This window comes from Protopterus annectens, chromosome 5.part0 (assembly GCF_019279795.1).
Source record: "Protopterus annectens isolate FY-2018-M chromosome 5.part0, PAN1.0, whole genome shotgun sequence".
NCBI classification, from domain to species: Eukaryota; Metazoa; Chordata; order Ceratodontiformes; family Protopteridae; genus Protopterus; species Protopterus annectens.
The window spans coordinates 624,461,530-624,480,923 of NC_056735.1; the positions used below are offsets into that span (position 1 = coordinate 624,461,530).

General features: G+C 42.9%; 1 protein-coding gene across 2 annotated transcripts in view; it reads left to right on the forward strand.

Annotated features, from left to right (window-relative positions):
• Positions 1–19,394, forward strand: part of PPP2R3B (protein phosphatase 2 regulatory subunit B''beta) — a 1,731,184-nt gene that overhangs the window by 1,665,963 nt on the left and 45,827 nt on the right. The gene's annotated exons all lie outside the window — the stretch shown is intronic.

Here is a 19,394-nt window from a genome sequence, read left to right on the forward strand (position 1 = left end):
TTGGCTAGTAACGTTGGACATCAAGGAGACATACCTGCATGTCCCTATCAGACAAAATTGCAGAAGATACCTCCGCTTCATTGCAGGTTCAACGCATTATCAATTCTCTGCACTGATCTTTGGCTTATCTACTGCGCCCAGGGTCTTCACAAAATGCCTGGCACCAGTAATTGCATACTGCAGACAAAGAGGAATTCAAATATACCCATACCTGGACGACTGCCTTATTCAAGCAGAAAGCAAGGACATTCTTTTAAAGCATCTGGCATTTGTCAAACACCTTCTAAGTTGCCTAGGGTACACACTAAACGAAAAGAAATCAAAACTAGTGCCCTCACAAAACATAATATTCCTGGGTGCTAGCTTGAATACAATGGCCCCAGATGGCTTATCTCACGCCAGACAAGCAACAGCAGCTGACTCAATATTTCAAAATAATGGCAACAAAGACCCAACTCCCTGCAAGAAAAATTCTGCAGGCCTTGGGATTCATGGCATCTTGCATACTACTAACACCATTTGCAAAACTGCATATGAGGAAATTACAATGGTACCTGAAAAGCGTATGGACTCAGCACAACCACAGCTTGGAAACAATGATACCACTCATTCCCTGCCTTCAACAGGAGTTTCTATGGTGGGCACAGGCATGTCACCTCAACAAGGGTCAGCCTTTCACCTTACCCACAGCCAGGCAAACTATGACAACAGATGCATCGGACTATGCCTGGGGAGCACACATGGCAGGACAGTGCATTCAGGGCAAATGGACTACACATCAGAGGCATCTGCATATCAATCAAAAAGAATGCTAGCAGTACAGAATGCCCTAACAGCTTTCAAGGACCTCTTACACCCAGGACAACTACTACTAAAGACGGACAATACCACAGTAAATGTGGTACATAAACAAGCAAGGGGGCACACATTCCTACCCTCTATGCAGGCAAGCAATGACCTTGTTGGAACACTGCACTGTCTTACCAGGTTCAATTACAAGCACAATTCCTGCCAGGAAAGAAAAACACATTGGCAGATGACCTAACCAGAAACATCATGGATCCACACGAGTGGAAACTAGATCCACAAGTATTTGCAATGATAGCTCAAAAATGGGGACGCCCAGACATAGATCTGTTTGTAAGCCCCCAAAACTACCAACTTCAAAAATTTTGCACAAGGACATTCCATCCACAAGCTTGGAGAGTGGACGCCCTCTCATTCAGTTGGAAAACATTTACAGTTATGCCTTTCCTCCACTGCCTCTTCTAGCAAAGGTACTGCAGAAAGTCAGATTAGAGAGGCCACAAATGATACTCATTGCACCAGACTGGCCACGCCAGCATTGGTATCCAATTCTAAGGAACATGGCCCCATGGCCCACCATGGATTTTACCACAGATTCCTCACCTGCTCACCCAGCGAGACAATACACAGCCAGCTCAAGACTTTAAACCTGGCTGCATGGCAAATTACCTAAACAACCAGCCAACACCTGTAAACAAAGCTGTTATGGATGTCATTCTGGCGACCAGAAGGCCCAGCACCAGGAAAACCTATTCAGACAAATGGAAAAGATTTTGCGCCTGGAACCAGGCTAAAGGCCAAAATCCATTGGATCCAAACATTCCTCAGATTCTACAATATTTAACTGAGATGTTGCACAAAGGACTTTCCTTTTCATCTATTAAGATCCACGCCTCAGCAATTTCAGCTCATTACAAAACGGATCCTCCTTTATTCTCACATCCACTCCTAAGACAGTACCTCAGAGGGGCTAAGAACATAAGACCGCCAAGGAGAGCACCAACACCTACTTGGGACCTCAATTTTGTTCTGGAAAAGCTTACACTGCCACCCTTTGAACCAGCTTTTTCAGCTGACTTAAAATTTCTTTCATGGAAAACTGCCCTGCTACTAACAATAACATCAGCTAGAAGAGTCTCAGAGCTACAGGCACTAATAGCAGTGGAGCCTTTCCTAATTTTTCATCAAGACAGAGATGTCCTTCAAGGATGCATCTGCAGTCTTTACAAATGGGTTGTCCTGTCATCAGGCAGCCCTTCGGTCGGCCGGATTCCAAAGTCTGGGTCTGGCTTCGGCTGGTGTCGCACTTCACCCGACGTCATTGCGGCAGTTATTCGGGTATAAAGGCATCAGCCGACGCCATTTTCCTCAGTCTTTCTTGCCGTGGCGCCCAAGCAGAAGCTGTTCGCAAGTGCCGGTGGGTCAGTTCCAGAGATTATTTCTACCGAATACTACTTCGAAGACTTCTATAAAGCTAAGTACCCCGTTGGGGACTCTTTCTTGCCTCAGCTGATGTCCGAGAAAGTTAATAACTGTTTATCTTGTGGGAAACAAATACTTCATAAAGATTTCCACTCCTATTGCATACATTGTTTAGGCCCAGACCACGACGCAGCAGCTTGTCTAGCCTGTGCTTTTTTTAACCGACGGACGCTTAGACGTCGGTCGGACTTTGCTGAGCAGATTTTCGTCTCCGATTTTGCCTACATTATGCCGTCTGATCCTCCGACTATGCAAATAACCAAAAAACGTAAAGAAAAGGACCGACACTCGCGGTCCGCGGTTTCGGCCGAAACCGCGGTTAAGCAAACCACGAGTGTCTCGGTTTCGGCCGAAAGCGAGCAAGCGGTACTTTCTTCAGCCGAAAACTTGCCTTCTACCGAGGTCTCTTGAAACCTGGTAGAGCGGCTGCTGAAATCCAACCTTCTGTTGCGGTTTCACAGGATTTATCAGACACCATTCCCTGGATATCTCTACCGCTGCACGTGGAGCTGCTAGGCCTCCTCCAGCCATGTCTATTAAGGCCTTTGCCAGGGCTAAAGCAGCCAAAGCATCAAAAGCTGTGCCTGCCAAGCCCCTCTCACAGGCCCAGCACCAGCTCCCATATGCTTTCTTTGGCTGAGGATCTCATCTCTTTAATTGTGGAGCCCAGCCTCATCCAGACAGGGCCTCTCTCCCTCCTCCAGAAAAGAGGCCTAGAGCAGAGCCCCCTGAGCCAGTATCCACAGATGATTCCTCTGATGACTCAGAACATACAGACCCTCCTGAGGCTTCTTATTCTCCTTACGAAGACTCTGATGCTGAGGAGTCCATCCCTTCAGCCTCTCCTCCTGAGGAATTTTCCTTTGGGGAAACCTTGCATGCTATGAGGGAACAATTTCAGTGGCAGGGCCAAGATTTCTCAGACTCTAGAAAAAGGCTTGGGACCTTTCTACATTTGCCACAGCATAGGCCTTTAGCTATACCTCCAGTTCTCCCTGTTGTTGATGATGCATTTAATGATGCTTGCTCTGCTCCTGATTCTTTACCTCCGGCTCCTGCTAAGCCCGATAGGTACTACAGGGTCCCGGACACTCATCACCACTTATATAAGGCTCCTTTTGCGGATCCAGAGACTATCTCCCAGGGTCCTAAAGCTGTAGCAGCTACTTCTTCTAAAAACCCTCCCTTCTGAGAGGGAATCCAGGTCCTTAGAGAGATGGGGTAAAAAAGTTTACACCTCTGCTACTTTGTCAGCTAGAGCTTTGAACTGCCAATTTCATATGCTTCAATATCAAGAGTTTATGCTTGACCAGTTGACTAAAAAGCTGTCCTCTGAAGAATCTTTAGATAAAAAGTATGTTCAAGAAATGGTACATAATATACAGCAGGTTAGTAACCATTCTTTAAAATGTGGCTATGATGCACTGGAGGCTTCCTTTAGATCAGCCATGACTGGCACAGTTATCAGGAGGCATGCATGGTTGAAAGAACAGGCATTACCAGAACACGTCAAATCTAAGCTTTTGGATGCACCTATGGACAAGGTCAATTTATTTGGTTCCTGCACAGCAGGTACTAAAAAAGATGGAAGAGAAAGCAAAATCTGTGCAAACAGTGAAAGATTTCTTACAAGTTCAACCTCCAAGGTTTAGCAGGAACTGGCCCTCCAAGAATTGGTCCTTTCCGGACTCCTCTAAGGCACAAAGAGGCAGGAATAGGCTCTCTAGAGGCAGAAACCAATCCAGGGGTGCCTACAGGGGTCGCCAGTGGCAGGGTAACAACCAACGAGGCACGGATACAGCCACCACCACTACAACAACTCAATCACAGTGACTTGGCAGTGGCACCGCCTACCAGGGAACAACTAGAAGCACCCTTAGGCGGAAAGCTAACCTTATTTTCAAGAAACTGGCACTGCATTACAAGAGAAAAATGGATTTTGCAAACTATAGACCAAGGTTACAGGTTCCATTTCCATACTCTACCAGGAAAGAGAGGAATGCCAAACCTTCCACCTACTCAAAGGACAGAAGCTCTAAAACAAATATCTCAATTATTAAGAATGAGAGCTGTGGAAAAGGTACCATCTATGGAGCAAGGGAAGGGATTTTACTCCAGACTCTTCCTGGTACCAAGAAAAGAAAACAAATGGAGGCCTATTCTAGACCTGTCCACTTTAAACACATTCCTCATTGTTCCAAAATTCAAAATGCTGACCCTACAGCAGCTTCTTCCCATGCTGGGCAAGGAGTCTTGGCTGGTAACTCTAGATCTCAAGGAGGCATACCTGCACGTCCCCATAAGACTAATTTGCAGAAGATACCTCAGATTTCTTGCAGGATCAGAGCATTATCAATTCTCAGCATTGCCCTTTGGCTTATCTACTGCCCAGAGTGTTCACGAAATGCCTGGCATCAGTAATCGCTCATTGCAGACTTCAGGGGATTCAAATCTATCCCTACCTGGACGACTGCCTGATACAAGCGGACAACAAAACAAACTAACAGAAGACTTACAAAGAGTCATCTACCTGCTGCAAGCCCTGGGATATACAGTCAATACAAAAAAGTCAAGGCTGATTCCATCCCAAAGAATAACTTTTCTGGGTGCAGAACTGGACACATCAAAACAAATGGCATTTCTAACTGCAGAAAAGAAAGAGCAGCTTCCTCTCTACTTCTTGGCCTTAACAAAGCAGAACCATCTAACTGCAAGAAAAGTGCTACAAGCTCTAGGCTTCATGGCATCCTGCATAATACTGGTCCCTCATGCCAGGCTGCATATGAGAAAGCTACAGTGGTACCTAAAGAATTTGTGGTCCCAGCACAAGCACAGCCTAGAAACCAAAATTCCAATGATCCCATGCCTGAAGCAAGAGTTCCTATGGTGGGCTCAGGCCTGCCAATCAAACACAGGATTGCCCTTCTGCAAAAGTCAACCAAGACAAACCATCACGACAGATGCCTCAGACCTCGGTTGGGGGGCACACATGATGGACAAGTGCATTCAGGGCCTATGGACTCAAGACCAGCTGCATCTGCACATAAATCTAAAAGAAATGATGGCAGTAAAATTGGCAATCCAGGCATTCAGACCTTTTCTCCAAGAAGGCCAGTTGATGATAAGGACAGACAACACCACAGTTATGTGGTACATCAACAAACAGGGAGGCACACACTCATACCCTCTATGCCGGCTGGCACTGGACCTATGGGATGTGGCTCTGAGCTACAACATTCAGTTACAGGCAATTTATGTACCAGGGAAGGAGAACATTCTAGCAGACATATTAAGCAGAACTACAACAGATGCCCACGAATGGATGCTGCATCCGGACATCTTCAAAACTATCACAAGAGAATGGGGATTACCACAAATAGATTTGTTTGCATCCCCATTCAATCACCAGTTAAAGAAATTCTGCACAAGGACTTACCACCCACTTGCTTGGAAGGTGGACACCCTATCTTTCATTTGGAAAAACCTGACAGCATACGCATTCCCACCACTTCCTTTGATGCACAATGTGCTTCTGAAGATCAAAGAGGAGCGTCCGAGGATCATTCTGATAGCCCCAGACTGGCCAAGACAACATTGGTATCCACTGCTGAGGAGCATGTCCCGGGAACAAATATGGACACTGCCCCTGATCCCATTACTGCTAACACAGAACAACTACAACATCCTGCATCCAAACCTAAAAACTCTGCAGCTAACTGCCTGGAACATTACATAACAGCAATTAACCCAAATTTATCCCAAAGGGTTAAAGACATAATCATGGAGGCTCAGACCTTCAACAAGAAAGAATTATGCAGCAAAATGGAAAAGATATCTCATCTGGAGTACTGCAAAGGGCAAGATGTGACACTGGTGAACATAGCCAACATCCTGGAGTACTTGGAGCTCTTCCATACAGGCCTGTCCTATTCTTCCATCAAGATACATGCATCAGCTATTTCAGCAGAATACAGCTTGGATCCTCCTGTCTTCTCGCATCCTCTGCTCAGACAGTTTCTGAGAGGAATTAAAAATGTAAAACCTCCCAGGAAACCTCCATTGCCAGCATGGGACTTAAACTTTGTGCTAGAAAAACTGACTCTTCCTCCTTTCGAACCAGCAGCAACAGCAGAATTACAATACTTATCCTGGAAGACTGCTTTCCTGCTGGCAATAACTTCAGCAAGAAGGGTCTCTGAACTACAGGCATTAATGGCAGTGCAACCCTTCCTGATCTTCCATCAAGATAGAGTGTCCATGAGAACAAATCCTACATTTATGCCTAAGGTGGTATCCAGAGTCTCTTTAAATCAGGCTATCCACCTTCCTACATTCTTCCCCAACCCACAGAACAGGGGAGAAAAGCTCTTACATACCTTGGATGTACACAGACAATTACACTACTACCTGGACAGGACAAAAAACAATAGAAAAACTGACCAGCTTCTGGTAGCATATGCAACAGGAAAGGAAGGAAAACCAATTTCTAAACAGACAATCTCCAAATGGATAGGAAATTGCATTACATTTTGTTACTCCTACCATGGAAAGAAAACTCCAGAGAACATCAGGCCTCACTCCATAAGGGCTACTGCCACTACCACAGCTTTCTTCAGGAGTGGCTACCAAGGACATTATAGAGGCTGCTACTTGGACCTCCGTGCATACATTTGCCAAGCATTATAACTTACCTCTATACTCTAGATCCCGTGCTGGTTTTGCCACTGCTGTTTTGCAAGGGATCCTAACTACACCATAATATCTTCTCATTTCCTCCTCCCCTAGTTTAGCTATGGTATTCTACCCATTTGTAAAGACTGCAGATGCATCCTTGAAGGACATAGTACAGTTTTGTACCTACCATAAATGTAGATGTCCGAGAGGAATGCATCTGCAGTCAGGATTACCCACCCTCATTCCCCTCTGAGGTACTCCTAGGGTATTTGCCAATCTTCAGCTAGCTTGGGGGGGATATATTATGGTGTATTTGTTTGTATATATGTACATACATGCTTATTTTGTGTGTTTGCTCTCTACTATTTGGAAACTTTGACATTTATCCAAATTTAGCCATCCAAGAGGGCACCTGGCATCTGGGGCAAGAAACACGGAGGAAAATGGCATCAGCTGATGCCTTTATACCCAAATAACTGCCGCAATGACATCGGGTGAAGTGCGACACCAGCCGAAGCCAGACCCAGACTTTGGAATCCGGCCGACCGAAGGGCTGCCTGACGACAGGACAACCCATTTGTAAAGACTGCAGATGCATTCCTCTCGGACATCTACATTTATGGTAGGTACAAAACTGTACTTTTCTCTATGAACTATAACCCTTCCTTTATGCCAAAGGTGGTATCCAGTGTGGCCCTTAACCAAACAATTCATTTGCCCACCTTTTTCCCAAAACCCCAGAACAAAGGAGAAAGACTCCTGCACTCTTTGAACATTCACAGGCAATTACGTTACTACTTGGATAAAACTAAGGCTTTCAGAAAAACTGACCAGCTCTTTGTAGCCTATGCTACAGGATCACAAGGAAAAGCTATCTCAAAACAGACCATTTCTAAATGGATAGGACATTGCATACGTTTCTGCTACACGTATCATGGGAAAACCGGTACCTGCTAACATTAGGTCCCACTCCACCAGGGCTACAGCTACATCAGCAGCCTTTCTCAGGGGAGTACCAACCAAGGATATTCTGGAAGCTGCAACTTGGAGTTCAGTGCACACCTTCACCAAACACTATCACTTACCTCTATATTCTAAGACTAGAGCTGGTTTTGCCACTGCAGTTTTGCAGGGCCTACTAGCTTCTTCTAACCCTGTTTAACTCCACCTCCCATCCTTAGCTTTGGGATTCAAACCAAGTGTGATGACTGCAGCAGGGTAACACGATGAACATAGTACAGTTTTGTACCTACCATAAATGTAGATGCTAGAGTGTTCACCCTGCTGCAGTCCAGGTTACCCTCCCTCCATCCCCTCTGTACTAGCTGAACTTATCTATACCACTCTATCCTATACAACCTCTGTGGTGTATTTGCTTGTGCCTAAAGGTATTGTTTTATTTTTATCTAGGTATATATATATATATATATATATTTATATATATATATATCTATATATATATATATATATATATATGTGTGTGCGTATATATATTTTGCCTACCTATCGGGGGCACCTGACATCTGGGGCAAGAAAAACTGAAGAAAATGGCGTCTGATGCCTCTTGTATACCCCTGGCGCACTGACGTCAGGGAAGAAGCGACAGCAACCGACGCTGGACCAAGACTTTGGAATTCAGGCCGACTGCGGGACCGCCTGATGGCAGGATAACCCAAGTGTGATGACTGCAGCAGGGTGAACACTCGAACATCTACATTTATGGTAGGTACAAAACTGTACTTTGTATAAATAATTTGTTGGAAGAAGCTAGGGGATATTAAGTAGCAGTGTTTGTTGAGGGAACTAGTTTGTTCAGCTTTGTCCACATTGTTTATAGTAACACAGGGGGGATACTATGGGTTAAATCTATATCTAAAAAGAAAACCCGTTCCAAGATTAGACGTAAAGGTAAACCATATAACGAACCTTCATCCTCCCCCCTTGATTATTCCTGGTCCAGGGATATAGTGGCTAGGCACAGAGTAGGGACGGGGATAAATAGATGCTTTCCTAAACCATATCACAGTAACACATACAAAGATAACAAAACTAATATACATAGCATATCTAAGGAATACACCTAATAAATAAATGTGGGAAATAGAATCATGGAATGTTAAAGGGCTCCAAAACAAGAAGAAAAGAAAACTATTCTTACACCTTACATTAAAAACCACAGCCAACCTCATACTAATACAAGAAACACACTTGACTGCAGAGCAATGGGCAGAAATTAGCAGAAAGAAATGGATAAGTCAAATCATAGCTTCAGAGGGGAAAATAAACAGTGCTGGGGCTGCCATAATAATTAAAAAACAATTTAAGGAAAAAATACTTAAAACCAAAGCTAACTAGGAGGGAAGATGGTGTTGCGTAGCATTTAGTAGTTCTACAATATCAAAACCTATAATGGTACTTAATGTTTACGCACCCTGTAATAACCAACAACACTTTTTTATGTCATTATACCCAATCTTAAACTAATTTAAAGATCACTACCCAGTGATTGGAGGTGATTGGAACACATATCAAAACACAGAAAAGGATAAATCTAATCTGACCAAATCACATAATAAACAAGCCACATTAGCCCTTAATGAACTCAAACAAGATTTCAAACTATATGACCCTTTCAAATATGGGAACAGTGCAGATAAAACAGGAAAATTCACATTCTATTCGCAATGCCACAAAATGTGGTCAAGGATAGACTTCTTAATCTCTGACATATTCATTAGCATGGACCCAACAATAACTATACATACCAGGTTCTTTTCAGATCGCTCCAAAATCACACTGAACATTAACTGGGACAAAAAGATATATTTAGAGAATAGGGGTCATAATTGGTCATTAAACCCTAATTTACTTTCCAAAATGGATGTAATAAAAGAAACAGAAGCAATACTAAAAATAGCTCTTACAAATATCACTAACTCCCAAGTACCAACTGACATAGAATGGGCTGCAACCAAAGCACAAATTAGAGGATTGTTTATCAAAAAAGCAGCATACTATTAAAAATACAACTGAAAGAGGAGCATATACTGAAAGGGAAAATAGAGCATCTTGAAAAAGAACTAATAAATAACCCTAAAAACCAAACAGAAGCAGAACTTTTAAAACTGCAAAGGGATCTATATGTTAGAAACCAGGAGCCTATCTTTTTCTGAAGTCAGAATGTTAGCCACTTAAGCAGAAGAAGCTCAAATACCATATAGAGCTCTGGTCAGAATGATCTCCCAACACAAAAATGCCTCCAATATATCAGAAATAATCTACAGAGACAAAAACTGCACAAAAAATGAAGACATTATTAAAACATTTGAACAAATATACTCTCAAATATATGGAGCACAGATACTACAAACCTCAAAGGAAGATAGAACTCTCTTCCTTCAAAAACTGAAATTCCCTAAACAATTTAGACCAACAAAAAAAAAACTAACTGAACCGATATCCATCAGTGAAATTATTACAACAATCAAACACTTAAAAGCGTATAAGGCTCTGGGTCCGGATGGACTCGCATCAGAATTTTACAAAGCATTTCCCCCTTGATAGCCAAACTACTATACTATACACTGAATTACCTAATAAACTATAAAATAAATGATATCCACTTTAATGCCTCTAAAACCATTTTTATATTAAAAGAACACACAGACCCAGAAAAACCCCGACAGCTACAGACCTATCTCCCTCTTAAATATAGATACTAAAATATTTACCTCTATACTTGCAAACAGAATGAAAAACCTGATAGAGAAAATCATCTCCCCAGAACAATCCGGTTGTACACCACATAGACAGACTAGTGACAATACATTAACATTAGATGCACTAATATCCTACGCTAACCGATACAATATCAACATCTACACAATGGTAGTGGATGCCCACAAGGCATTTGATAGGGTTAATCTAGAGTTCTTACTCCAAACACTACCCTACTTTAATATACCCAATAACTTAATTCAGATCATCCAAACTCTCTATAGCAACCCGTACACATCTCTATATATAAATAAAACTTGGTCAAATAGGATCCTAATAAAAAATGGATCAAGACAAGGATGCCCATTATCACCCTTCCTGTTTAACCTATAACCACTCTTTCTATACATTAAACAAAACACATACCACAATCCTCCATCAATACACAACTTCAAAATATACCTCACTGCATTTGTGGATGATCTGAACATATACTGCACTACAAATTCAGATATAAACAAAATAATAGCTGCAATTGAACATTCCTCGACTGTCTAACTACAAACTAAACCTCAATAAAACTAATATTTTCCCCCTATAAACACCCAAACTCATCTCACTAATACCATTGTTAAACGCAAGAAATACAAAAGAAGAAACTAAATACCTGAGAATCACCTTTTTCCAGAATAACAAAGACTTCTACCAACACAATGTAAACCTTAAATGGCAAAATATAATGCAAGACTGTAAAAGATGGAACAACCTAAAACTACCATTCTTGGCCAAAGTATCAGTAATCAAAATGAACATTTTACCTAGACTAATGTATATATTCATGACATCGCAGACAACAATACATAATAAATTCTTCATATAAATTCATACCTTCCTAGCAAAATTTATATGGGAACCCAAAAAAAAACAGAATCTCCTATCCAAAATGACCACTCCCCAAAAGCAAAGGAGGACTAAATCTATCAGATTTTAAAATGTACTACTCTATCATTAACACTAACAGAATATTAAGAATAGCTGAACATAACTCGTCAATAGAAAATTGGTCTCCTCTTTGGGTGACAATCTATTATAGATATATTAAAGCTCTAGGTTTCAATCCCAAAGCACTTCCATTCCTGAAGCAGAAAGAAATACAAACTTATAACATTATAGAGCCCTTAAAACATTCTATCAACTTAGCGCAAAAACTCTTTCAATTCCTGAACCTTAGACAAGCCATGACAATATTGCAACCCCTTCATAAAAACCCAAATTTAAAAATAACCAATAAGATGCTGGACTTAGTCCCTTTTCCCGGACTGAAAGATAAAACAATCCAAGATATTTATCCCTACCTTAACTGTTCAATACAAGAAATGAGGACCAACTTAAACCTCCCTAAATCACACACAATAATCCTAAGACAAATCAAAGAACTGTGTTCCATTTACCTCCAAAATGTTACTATGACCAATAGTGACATAGAAACTTGTAGCAGGTTTTGGAAAACTATTATCACAACAAAGAAAACTATTACTAATTCATATAAAATGATAAATGAAATCAAATAGCAGAAAGACCTCCTCTTCTCTAACTACTGGAGAAAAATTAAACCAGCCATAGATGATCAGCAAATAAGCCAGGCAATCAGTCTAACACTGATGATTATACCCCTCAAAAAGTTAGCATACACTCGGCTCATGATCAGTAGTAATGCTTATTTTACACCTGCAATCCTACACAACTTTAACGCATCAAAATCACCTTTCTGCCCACACTGTAAGGGCCAGATAGCTGACTTAATCCATGTATTTTGGGGACTTAATCCATGTATTTTGGAGCTGTAAATGTGTCTATAAACTCTGGAACTCTCTCAAGGTACAGTTACAAAAAACAGGTTATCAAACATCAACATTAACTTGGGAATTCACTGTATTACACATTCTCCCACCCAACTGTAAGTTTCTTGGAGGCCAGTGCTTACTTGGGCTAAAGGGAAGTCTCTGTGTTCACCAGTGGCAGTGGTTAACACTGAGCAGCCTGCCTGTCTCTGTAGGAGTGGTTACTGCCTAGAAACTGTAGTTTTATTGGCCATTTTGGGTCAATTCCAAACTCCTTGATCTCTCTCTCTTAAAACCCTGCAACTCTCTTTTTGTGTGGTCTTACGCACAGAGCAGCGTCTGTTAGCTGGGGTATACTATTCCTGGCTCCACAAAGTCTGCGCTGCAAATTTTCCCCTTAGAACTAGGCAAGCCTCAACTCAAGTGCTTCAGATCAACTGCTCTTATTGCAGCACTTGCATAACCCAAATCAGCATTTGTCCAAATCTCCTAGACAGCACTATTATTTTCCAAATCTCCTACACAGCAGTATTATAATACCGCATAAGACCCTCGACTGTCCGCAAGACAAGTGAAACTCACTCTTCCAAGCATGTCCAGAGGTTAGCTTCAGGTGTACTCTCCAGTTCATGTGGTGGAATTGGGCATCCTGAGGCAATGTCACAACTGCCTCATGTATACAGACAACCCTCTCCTCTTACCTCTAGACACAAACACTTGTGAGAGATGCAAATACACAGCCAGACTGGAGGCTAAGCGCTCTCAACCCATGACTGTAACAGACAGTTAAGAGGAGAGGAGACACACTAGCATCACACCACCAGTCACACATGGAGCTACAAAACAAGCACTGGCAAAACATACACATAAATACACAAAAACATATTCGGTGGCACTAGGTACCAATCTGAAAAAGAAACAGTGCCCTCCAAAGCAGACAAGCAAGCAACCTGCACCTCCAAACACAAGCCAGAAAACACACAATTCACCTCAGCAGTGTGCCTCACGACGGCCCCTAAGGCAAAACACCATACCAAACACTCTAGTAATAGGAGACTCTATAGTAAGGCACACAGATGTTCCACTCACCAGGCTGAACAAGGAGAAGGTTACTGTCAGCTCCCTGTCGGGTGCTAGGATCCGCCACATAATACAGGGGCTTAGGTCACTCCAGAACAAGTATAAGTATGACGCTGTCATTGTACATGTTGGTGTGAATGATCTAAGACGTACCTCCCTAGACTACATGAAGAGAGACATTGAGCTCTCTGATCATGTAGCCCAAGCTGGTATGACCCTGACCTTGAGTAGCATACTACCTTCACCTAGAATGATACCACAATACAAAGACAAAATGATCAATTTCAACAATTGGCTAAGCATCTGGTGTCATTCTAAGGGGATCCAGTGTCTGTCTGCCTGGGATGACATGATAGATAAGCCTCGCTGTTTTTCCAGAGATGGTTTGCACCTGTCACCCCTAGGCTTTCGAATACTGGCCAAGGCTCTTGCCGTCCCCATAGTGCCTTTTTTAGGCAAGGCTCAAAGGACAAACCAACCACTGTAACCAGCACAGGTAACCAAAAACTACGGGTAATGCTGCTCAATGCCAGAAATCTCAACCTCAAAATGCACACTTGAGGCACTCCTCAGTATGGAGAAAATCGGTTTGTGCAGTGACGGAAACCTGGTTCAAGGCTCCAGAGAGCACCCCAGCACTACCAGGTTACAATTCATATCATGCCTTCCGGCCTCAGTTACCAGATCGCAGTACAAAGGGTGGAGGTGTATCCATATTTATCAAGGAAACCCACATCTCCAGGTTAGTGACGCAGCATGATGCCCCAGAGATCATCCATGCGCAACTATCAGCAGGCAAAATCTCATTTCAAGTCGTAGCCTGTTATAGATCGCCCACCATGTCCCAAGATGCTCACTCAGCATTCCTTGAGGCATTGGAAAATATAAAGGTCCTACCAAACACCATAATTTTAGGTGATTTCAACTACCCTGGTATAGACTGGGCGAACGACCAAAGTTCTAACTCCTGTGCCCAGCGGTTCATAGAATTTATAAATTCAAATGCCCTTGAACAACTGGTATGCTCTCCCACTAGAGGGGACAACATATTGGATTTAGTCGTCACAAATATGAGCGCCCATTGTACCACACCCGTTATCACTCCCTCTCTGGTCAGATCAGACCACAAACTGATAACCCTGGACGTCCTCACCACTCCACCTCCCCCAGTCAAAGAAACCATCGTAAAAAACCTTTCTAAAGCAAACTTCAAACTACTTGCGTCAGAAGTGGAAAGCTTCACTATTCCCTTGCAGAAGGATAATGATATCCAGGATGCAGAATCCTACACCAAAGCACTTTATATACATCTTCAGGATTGCATGGACCATGCTATCCTGCATGGACCATGCTATCCCAAATAAAACCAAGACTCCTTCCTCAAGCAAGAAGAAACCAGTCTGGTGGACCCCGGCCATAAGCAAACTATACAATAAAAGGAGGAGACTTGTACAAAAATAGGCCAAATCTCAAGTAGAAAAATCATCCCTGATCAGCATTAGTAAGAAATTGAGGGCCCTCATCAAGTCACCTAAAGCCAATTTCGAAAAGAAGGCTGCCAAGGATGCCCAAGATAACCATAAGGCCTTCTATGGTTACGTCAAAAACCTAAATGGCGACGCTCAGGTCTGTTCTGAGGTAGTACAAAATGGAGCAGAATACACTGACCCCACTGACATTGCCAACATCTTGGCTGATAGGCTCAGTGCAAATCCCCCCCCCCCTCACCACCTACAGGGCTTATTACTATTCCAGGGGATTGTGTAACTCCAATTATTACTGATACGTTGGTTAATAAGGCTCTATCTAAGTTTAAAATACTGCCTCCATGGGACCAGATGGTGTCCCGGGCTGTGTCATACGCGAGCTCCAAAATGAATTAACCCCGCATCTGAATACCCTGTTCAGTCTCAGCCTCTCGACAGGATATGTGCCCATAGAATGGCACACAGCAACGGTGGTTCCGCTGCACAAGGGTGGGCCCACAACCGACCCTGGGAACTACCGACCAGTAAGCCTGACCAGTCTGATCTGTAAGGCAATGGAGCGAATCATTATGGAACTCAGCAATGGAGTGAATCGTTTTGGAACTCCTAAATGGAGAGATTGGGAACCTCCAACACTTGACCCCACACAGTTTGGCTTCGTCAAAGGCAGATCATGCCTCCTGAACCTGGTGGACTTCTTTGAGACCGTTACTCAGGCTATAGATAAGGGAAAGGAGGTACACACGGCTTACCTTGACCTTGCTAAAGCATTTGACACCATTCCCCATTCGGGTATTATTGATAAACTCACCAACCTGGGCATAAACCCTTGCGTCACAAGATGGATCGCAAACTGGCTGTCAGACAGATCCCTCAAAGTAAGAGTAGCAGGATCTATGTCCAAATCCATACCAGTAAAGAGCGGTGTGCCTCAGGGCTCTGTCCTGGGGCCCCTCCTGTTTGGCATATACTTCTCAGAAGTACAGACAAGCACTGAAGGGCTGTGGCTGACCAAGTTTGCGGATGACTGCAAACTGGGTGCTATAATAGAGTCTCTGGCCGACATGGATATCCTCCAGAAGGGCCTTAATGAGACTGATGCATGGTGTCAAAGACATGGTCTCAAGCTAATTGCTAAAAAATGCGTAGTAATCCCCTTTGGAAAAAAAACAGAGTACCTGCGAACTACCACATAGGAGGTAACCCCCTGAAATCTGAAGAAGTAATAAGGAATCTAGGGACCCAAGTAGATAGCTTTCCTTTGATAACCATGTTGCCAAGGTGGTTAGAAAATCCTTCTATGTGACCCATCTGATCAAGAAAGGGTTTGCATCAAGATCTAAGGATGTAGTGGTGCCCCTCTACTCTTCCCTCATCAGACCCATTACTGAGTCCAATGCACCAATTGGAATGTACCTGGCTAGGCATCTCCAGCAGCTGGAGAGACCACAGAGGTACCTCACTAAGAGGATTACTGGCCTCAAACAGTTGCCCTATGCAGCACGATTGAAAAAACTAAGACTTTTCTCTGTTGCATACCACCTTCTCAGAGATTATCTCTGTCTAACATACAGAGCCATGTCCAACCCAGAACTGTTGAACATGCTCCATCTTAGCAAAACAAAATCTACTCTAGCTACACGCTCTAGGGATCCGCACAGCAATGAATAGAACATGCTGGAGGGATAGATTCCCTTCGCAAAGACTTCCCTTGCTATGGAACAAGGTCCCAATCTACTTAAGACAGAGCCCCTCACTATCACTCTTCAAGAGGAACCTTGAGTGGATGGGTAACAGAATGTTCACACCAGGGATCATACCAACAGCTCTACTAGATAGGGGCCAAGGGTACTAGGTGCTAGATCAAGGGCCTAGGGACCTAACCAAAGGGGCGGTGAATACCGCACTATGTGGCTGGGCTAATATATGCCTTTGGGCAGATAGCCCAGTACCTACCTATGAACATACCAACCTATGAACATACCAAGAAAACAAGCAAATACACTTTTAACAATTTTCCTACTAATTAAACTGTATATAGCTTTTAAATGGCTAGATACGATAAATATCTCTTGGGAGGGTTTTAAACAAGTAGCTATACAACACCTTTTAGATCATAAAATAATAATAGATAAAAGAAACAAAAATATGAAATCCAGAGAAATTTGGGAACAAACCTTTAATATCATATTAGCATAATTCATCACACAGCAACTTAGAAATACACTATAATGGAACCAAAGAACACATACAAGTTCAGATATTAAATAATAACTTGGATATTACGAATGTATATACTGTCTATATAACTGTGGAATTAACAGTGAAAGCATCTATGTACATAGTGTAAATAGATATGTTGTACAACCTATATCGTGTGGTATTTGACATCAATGTATAACATATATATGGTCATGTTGTAAGACGGTTTTTATTTGTGACATTTATTAATGTAAAAGTAAAAATAAAAATAACTGGAAAAAAAAATCTCATGGACCCACACAAATGGAAACTGGAACCCAAAATATTCAAGCTCTTGAGGAACGAATGGGGGACCCCAGAGGTAGACCTGTTTGCCTCCCCTCAGAACTTCCAATTGAACAAATTCTGCACCAGAACTCCCCATAGTCAAGCTTAGAAAGTGGATGCCCTGTCGTTTACCTGGGAAAGCCTATCAATTTATGCCTTTTCCCCTCTGCTTCTCCTCTCAAAGGTTCTACTAAAGATCAAACAGGACAAGCCAAGGACAATACTGATTGCACCAGACTGGCTACGCCAGCACTGGTACCCCCTTTTGCGCAGTCCAACAGTGCTACAACCATGGCACCTGCCTCAGACCTCTTCCCTGTTGACCAGCAGGTGGGCCAGATTCTGCAGCCTCAGCTTCAAACCCTGAACCTTGCAGCCTGGCTAATTCCTTGAGCTCACCTCTAACAACCCTCAGCAGGTGCTGGATGTCATTCTTGAAGCAAGGAGGCCTAGTACTAGAAAATCCTATTCAGAAAAGTGGAAATGATACTGTTCCTGGAGCCAGACTCGGGGGATGGGCACAACGGTGCCCAGCTTGCCTCATATTCTAGATTACTTAACAGAAATGCTCCACAAGGGCCTATCTTTCTCTTCAAATAAGATTCATGCCTCTGCCATTTCAGCACATTATAATACTGAGCCACCCCTCTTCTCTCATCCCCTGCTAAAACATTTCCTTAGAGGGGCCAAAAATTTAAGACCCCCCAGGAGAGTTCCACTCCAGCCTGGGACCTTAACATTGTATTGGAAAAACTCACTCTTCCCCCCTTTGAACCAGCTGCTACAGCAGAGTTGAAATTCCTGTCTTGGAAAACAGCCTTACTTCTAGCCATCACTTCAGCAAGAAGAGTGTCTGAACTGCAGACTCTCACGGCAGTGGAACCCTTCATTATCTTCCATGCGGACAGGGTTTTCCTCAGGACTAACCCATCCTTTATGCCCTAGGTTGTGTCTTGTGTGAATCTAAACCAGTCCATTCATTTGCCTACTTTTTTCCCTAATCCTCAAAGTAAAGGGAAAAGGATACTGCATTCTCTGGACGTGCACAGAGCTTAGATTCTATTTGGACAGGACCAAGCCTCTCAGAAAATCTGACTAGCTGCTAGTTAGCTTTGCTGCAGGGGCAGAGGGGAAAGCCATTTCAAAGCAAACCATTTCCAGATTGGAGAGCCCATTGCATTAATTTCTGCTACAAGCACCATGGAAAACCTACCCCACAGGGGATAAGATCACATTCCACCAGGGCTGCATCTACCTCTATGGCATTTCTCAGAGGAGTTCCTACTAGGGACATCCTGGAAGCTGCAACCTGGAGCTCTGTACATACTTTCACCAAGCATTACCACCTGCCTATCTTTTCTAAATCCAGAGCTGGATTTTCCATAGCAGTCTTACAGGGCTTGATTGCTAGCCCTAATGCTCTTTAACTACCTCCACCCTTCCTTAGCATTAGGGAATCAACCCAAATGTGATGACTGCAACAGTGAAACATGAAGAACATAGTACAGTTGTGTACACTTACCATAAATGTAGATGTTTGAGTGTATTCGCTGTTGCAGTCCTGGTTACCCTCCCTCCAGCCCCCTGACTTCTCTTGACTTTTATCTTTCCTTCTTGTTTGGCATATATTATATCATGTGTATTTGCTTTTTGCTGGAGAATGTTGCATACCATATAATTGCTTCCCATTGTGGGGGCACCTGACATCTGGGGCAAGAAAAACTGATGTAATGGTGTCGGCTGCATGTTTTATACTTCTGACGATCTGACGTCATGG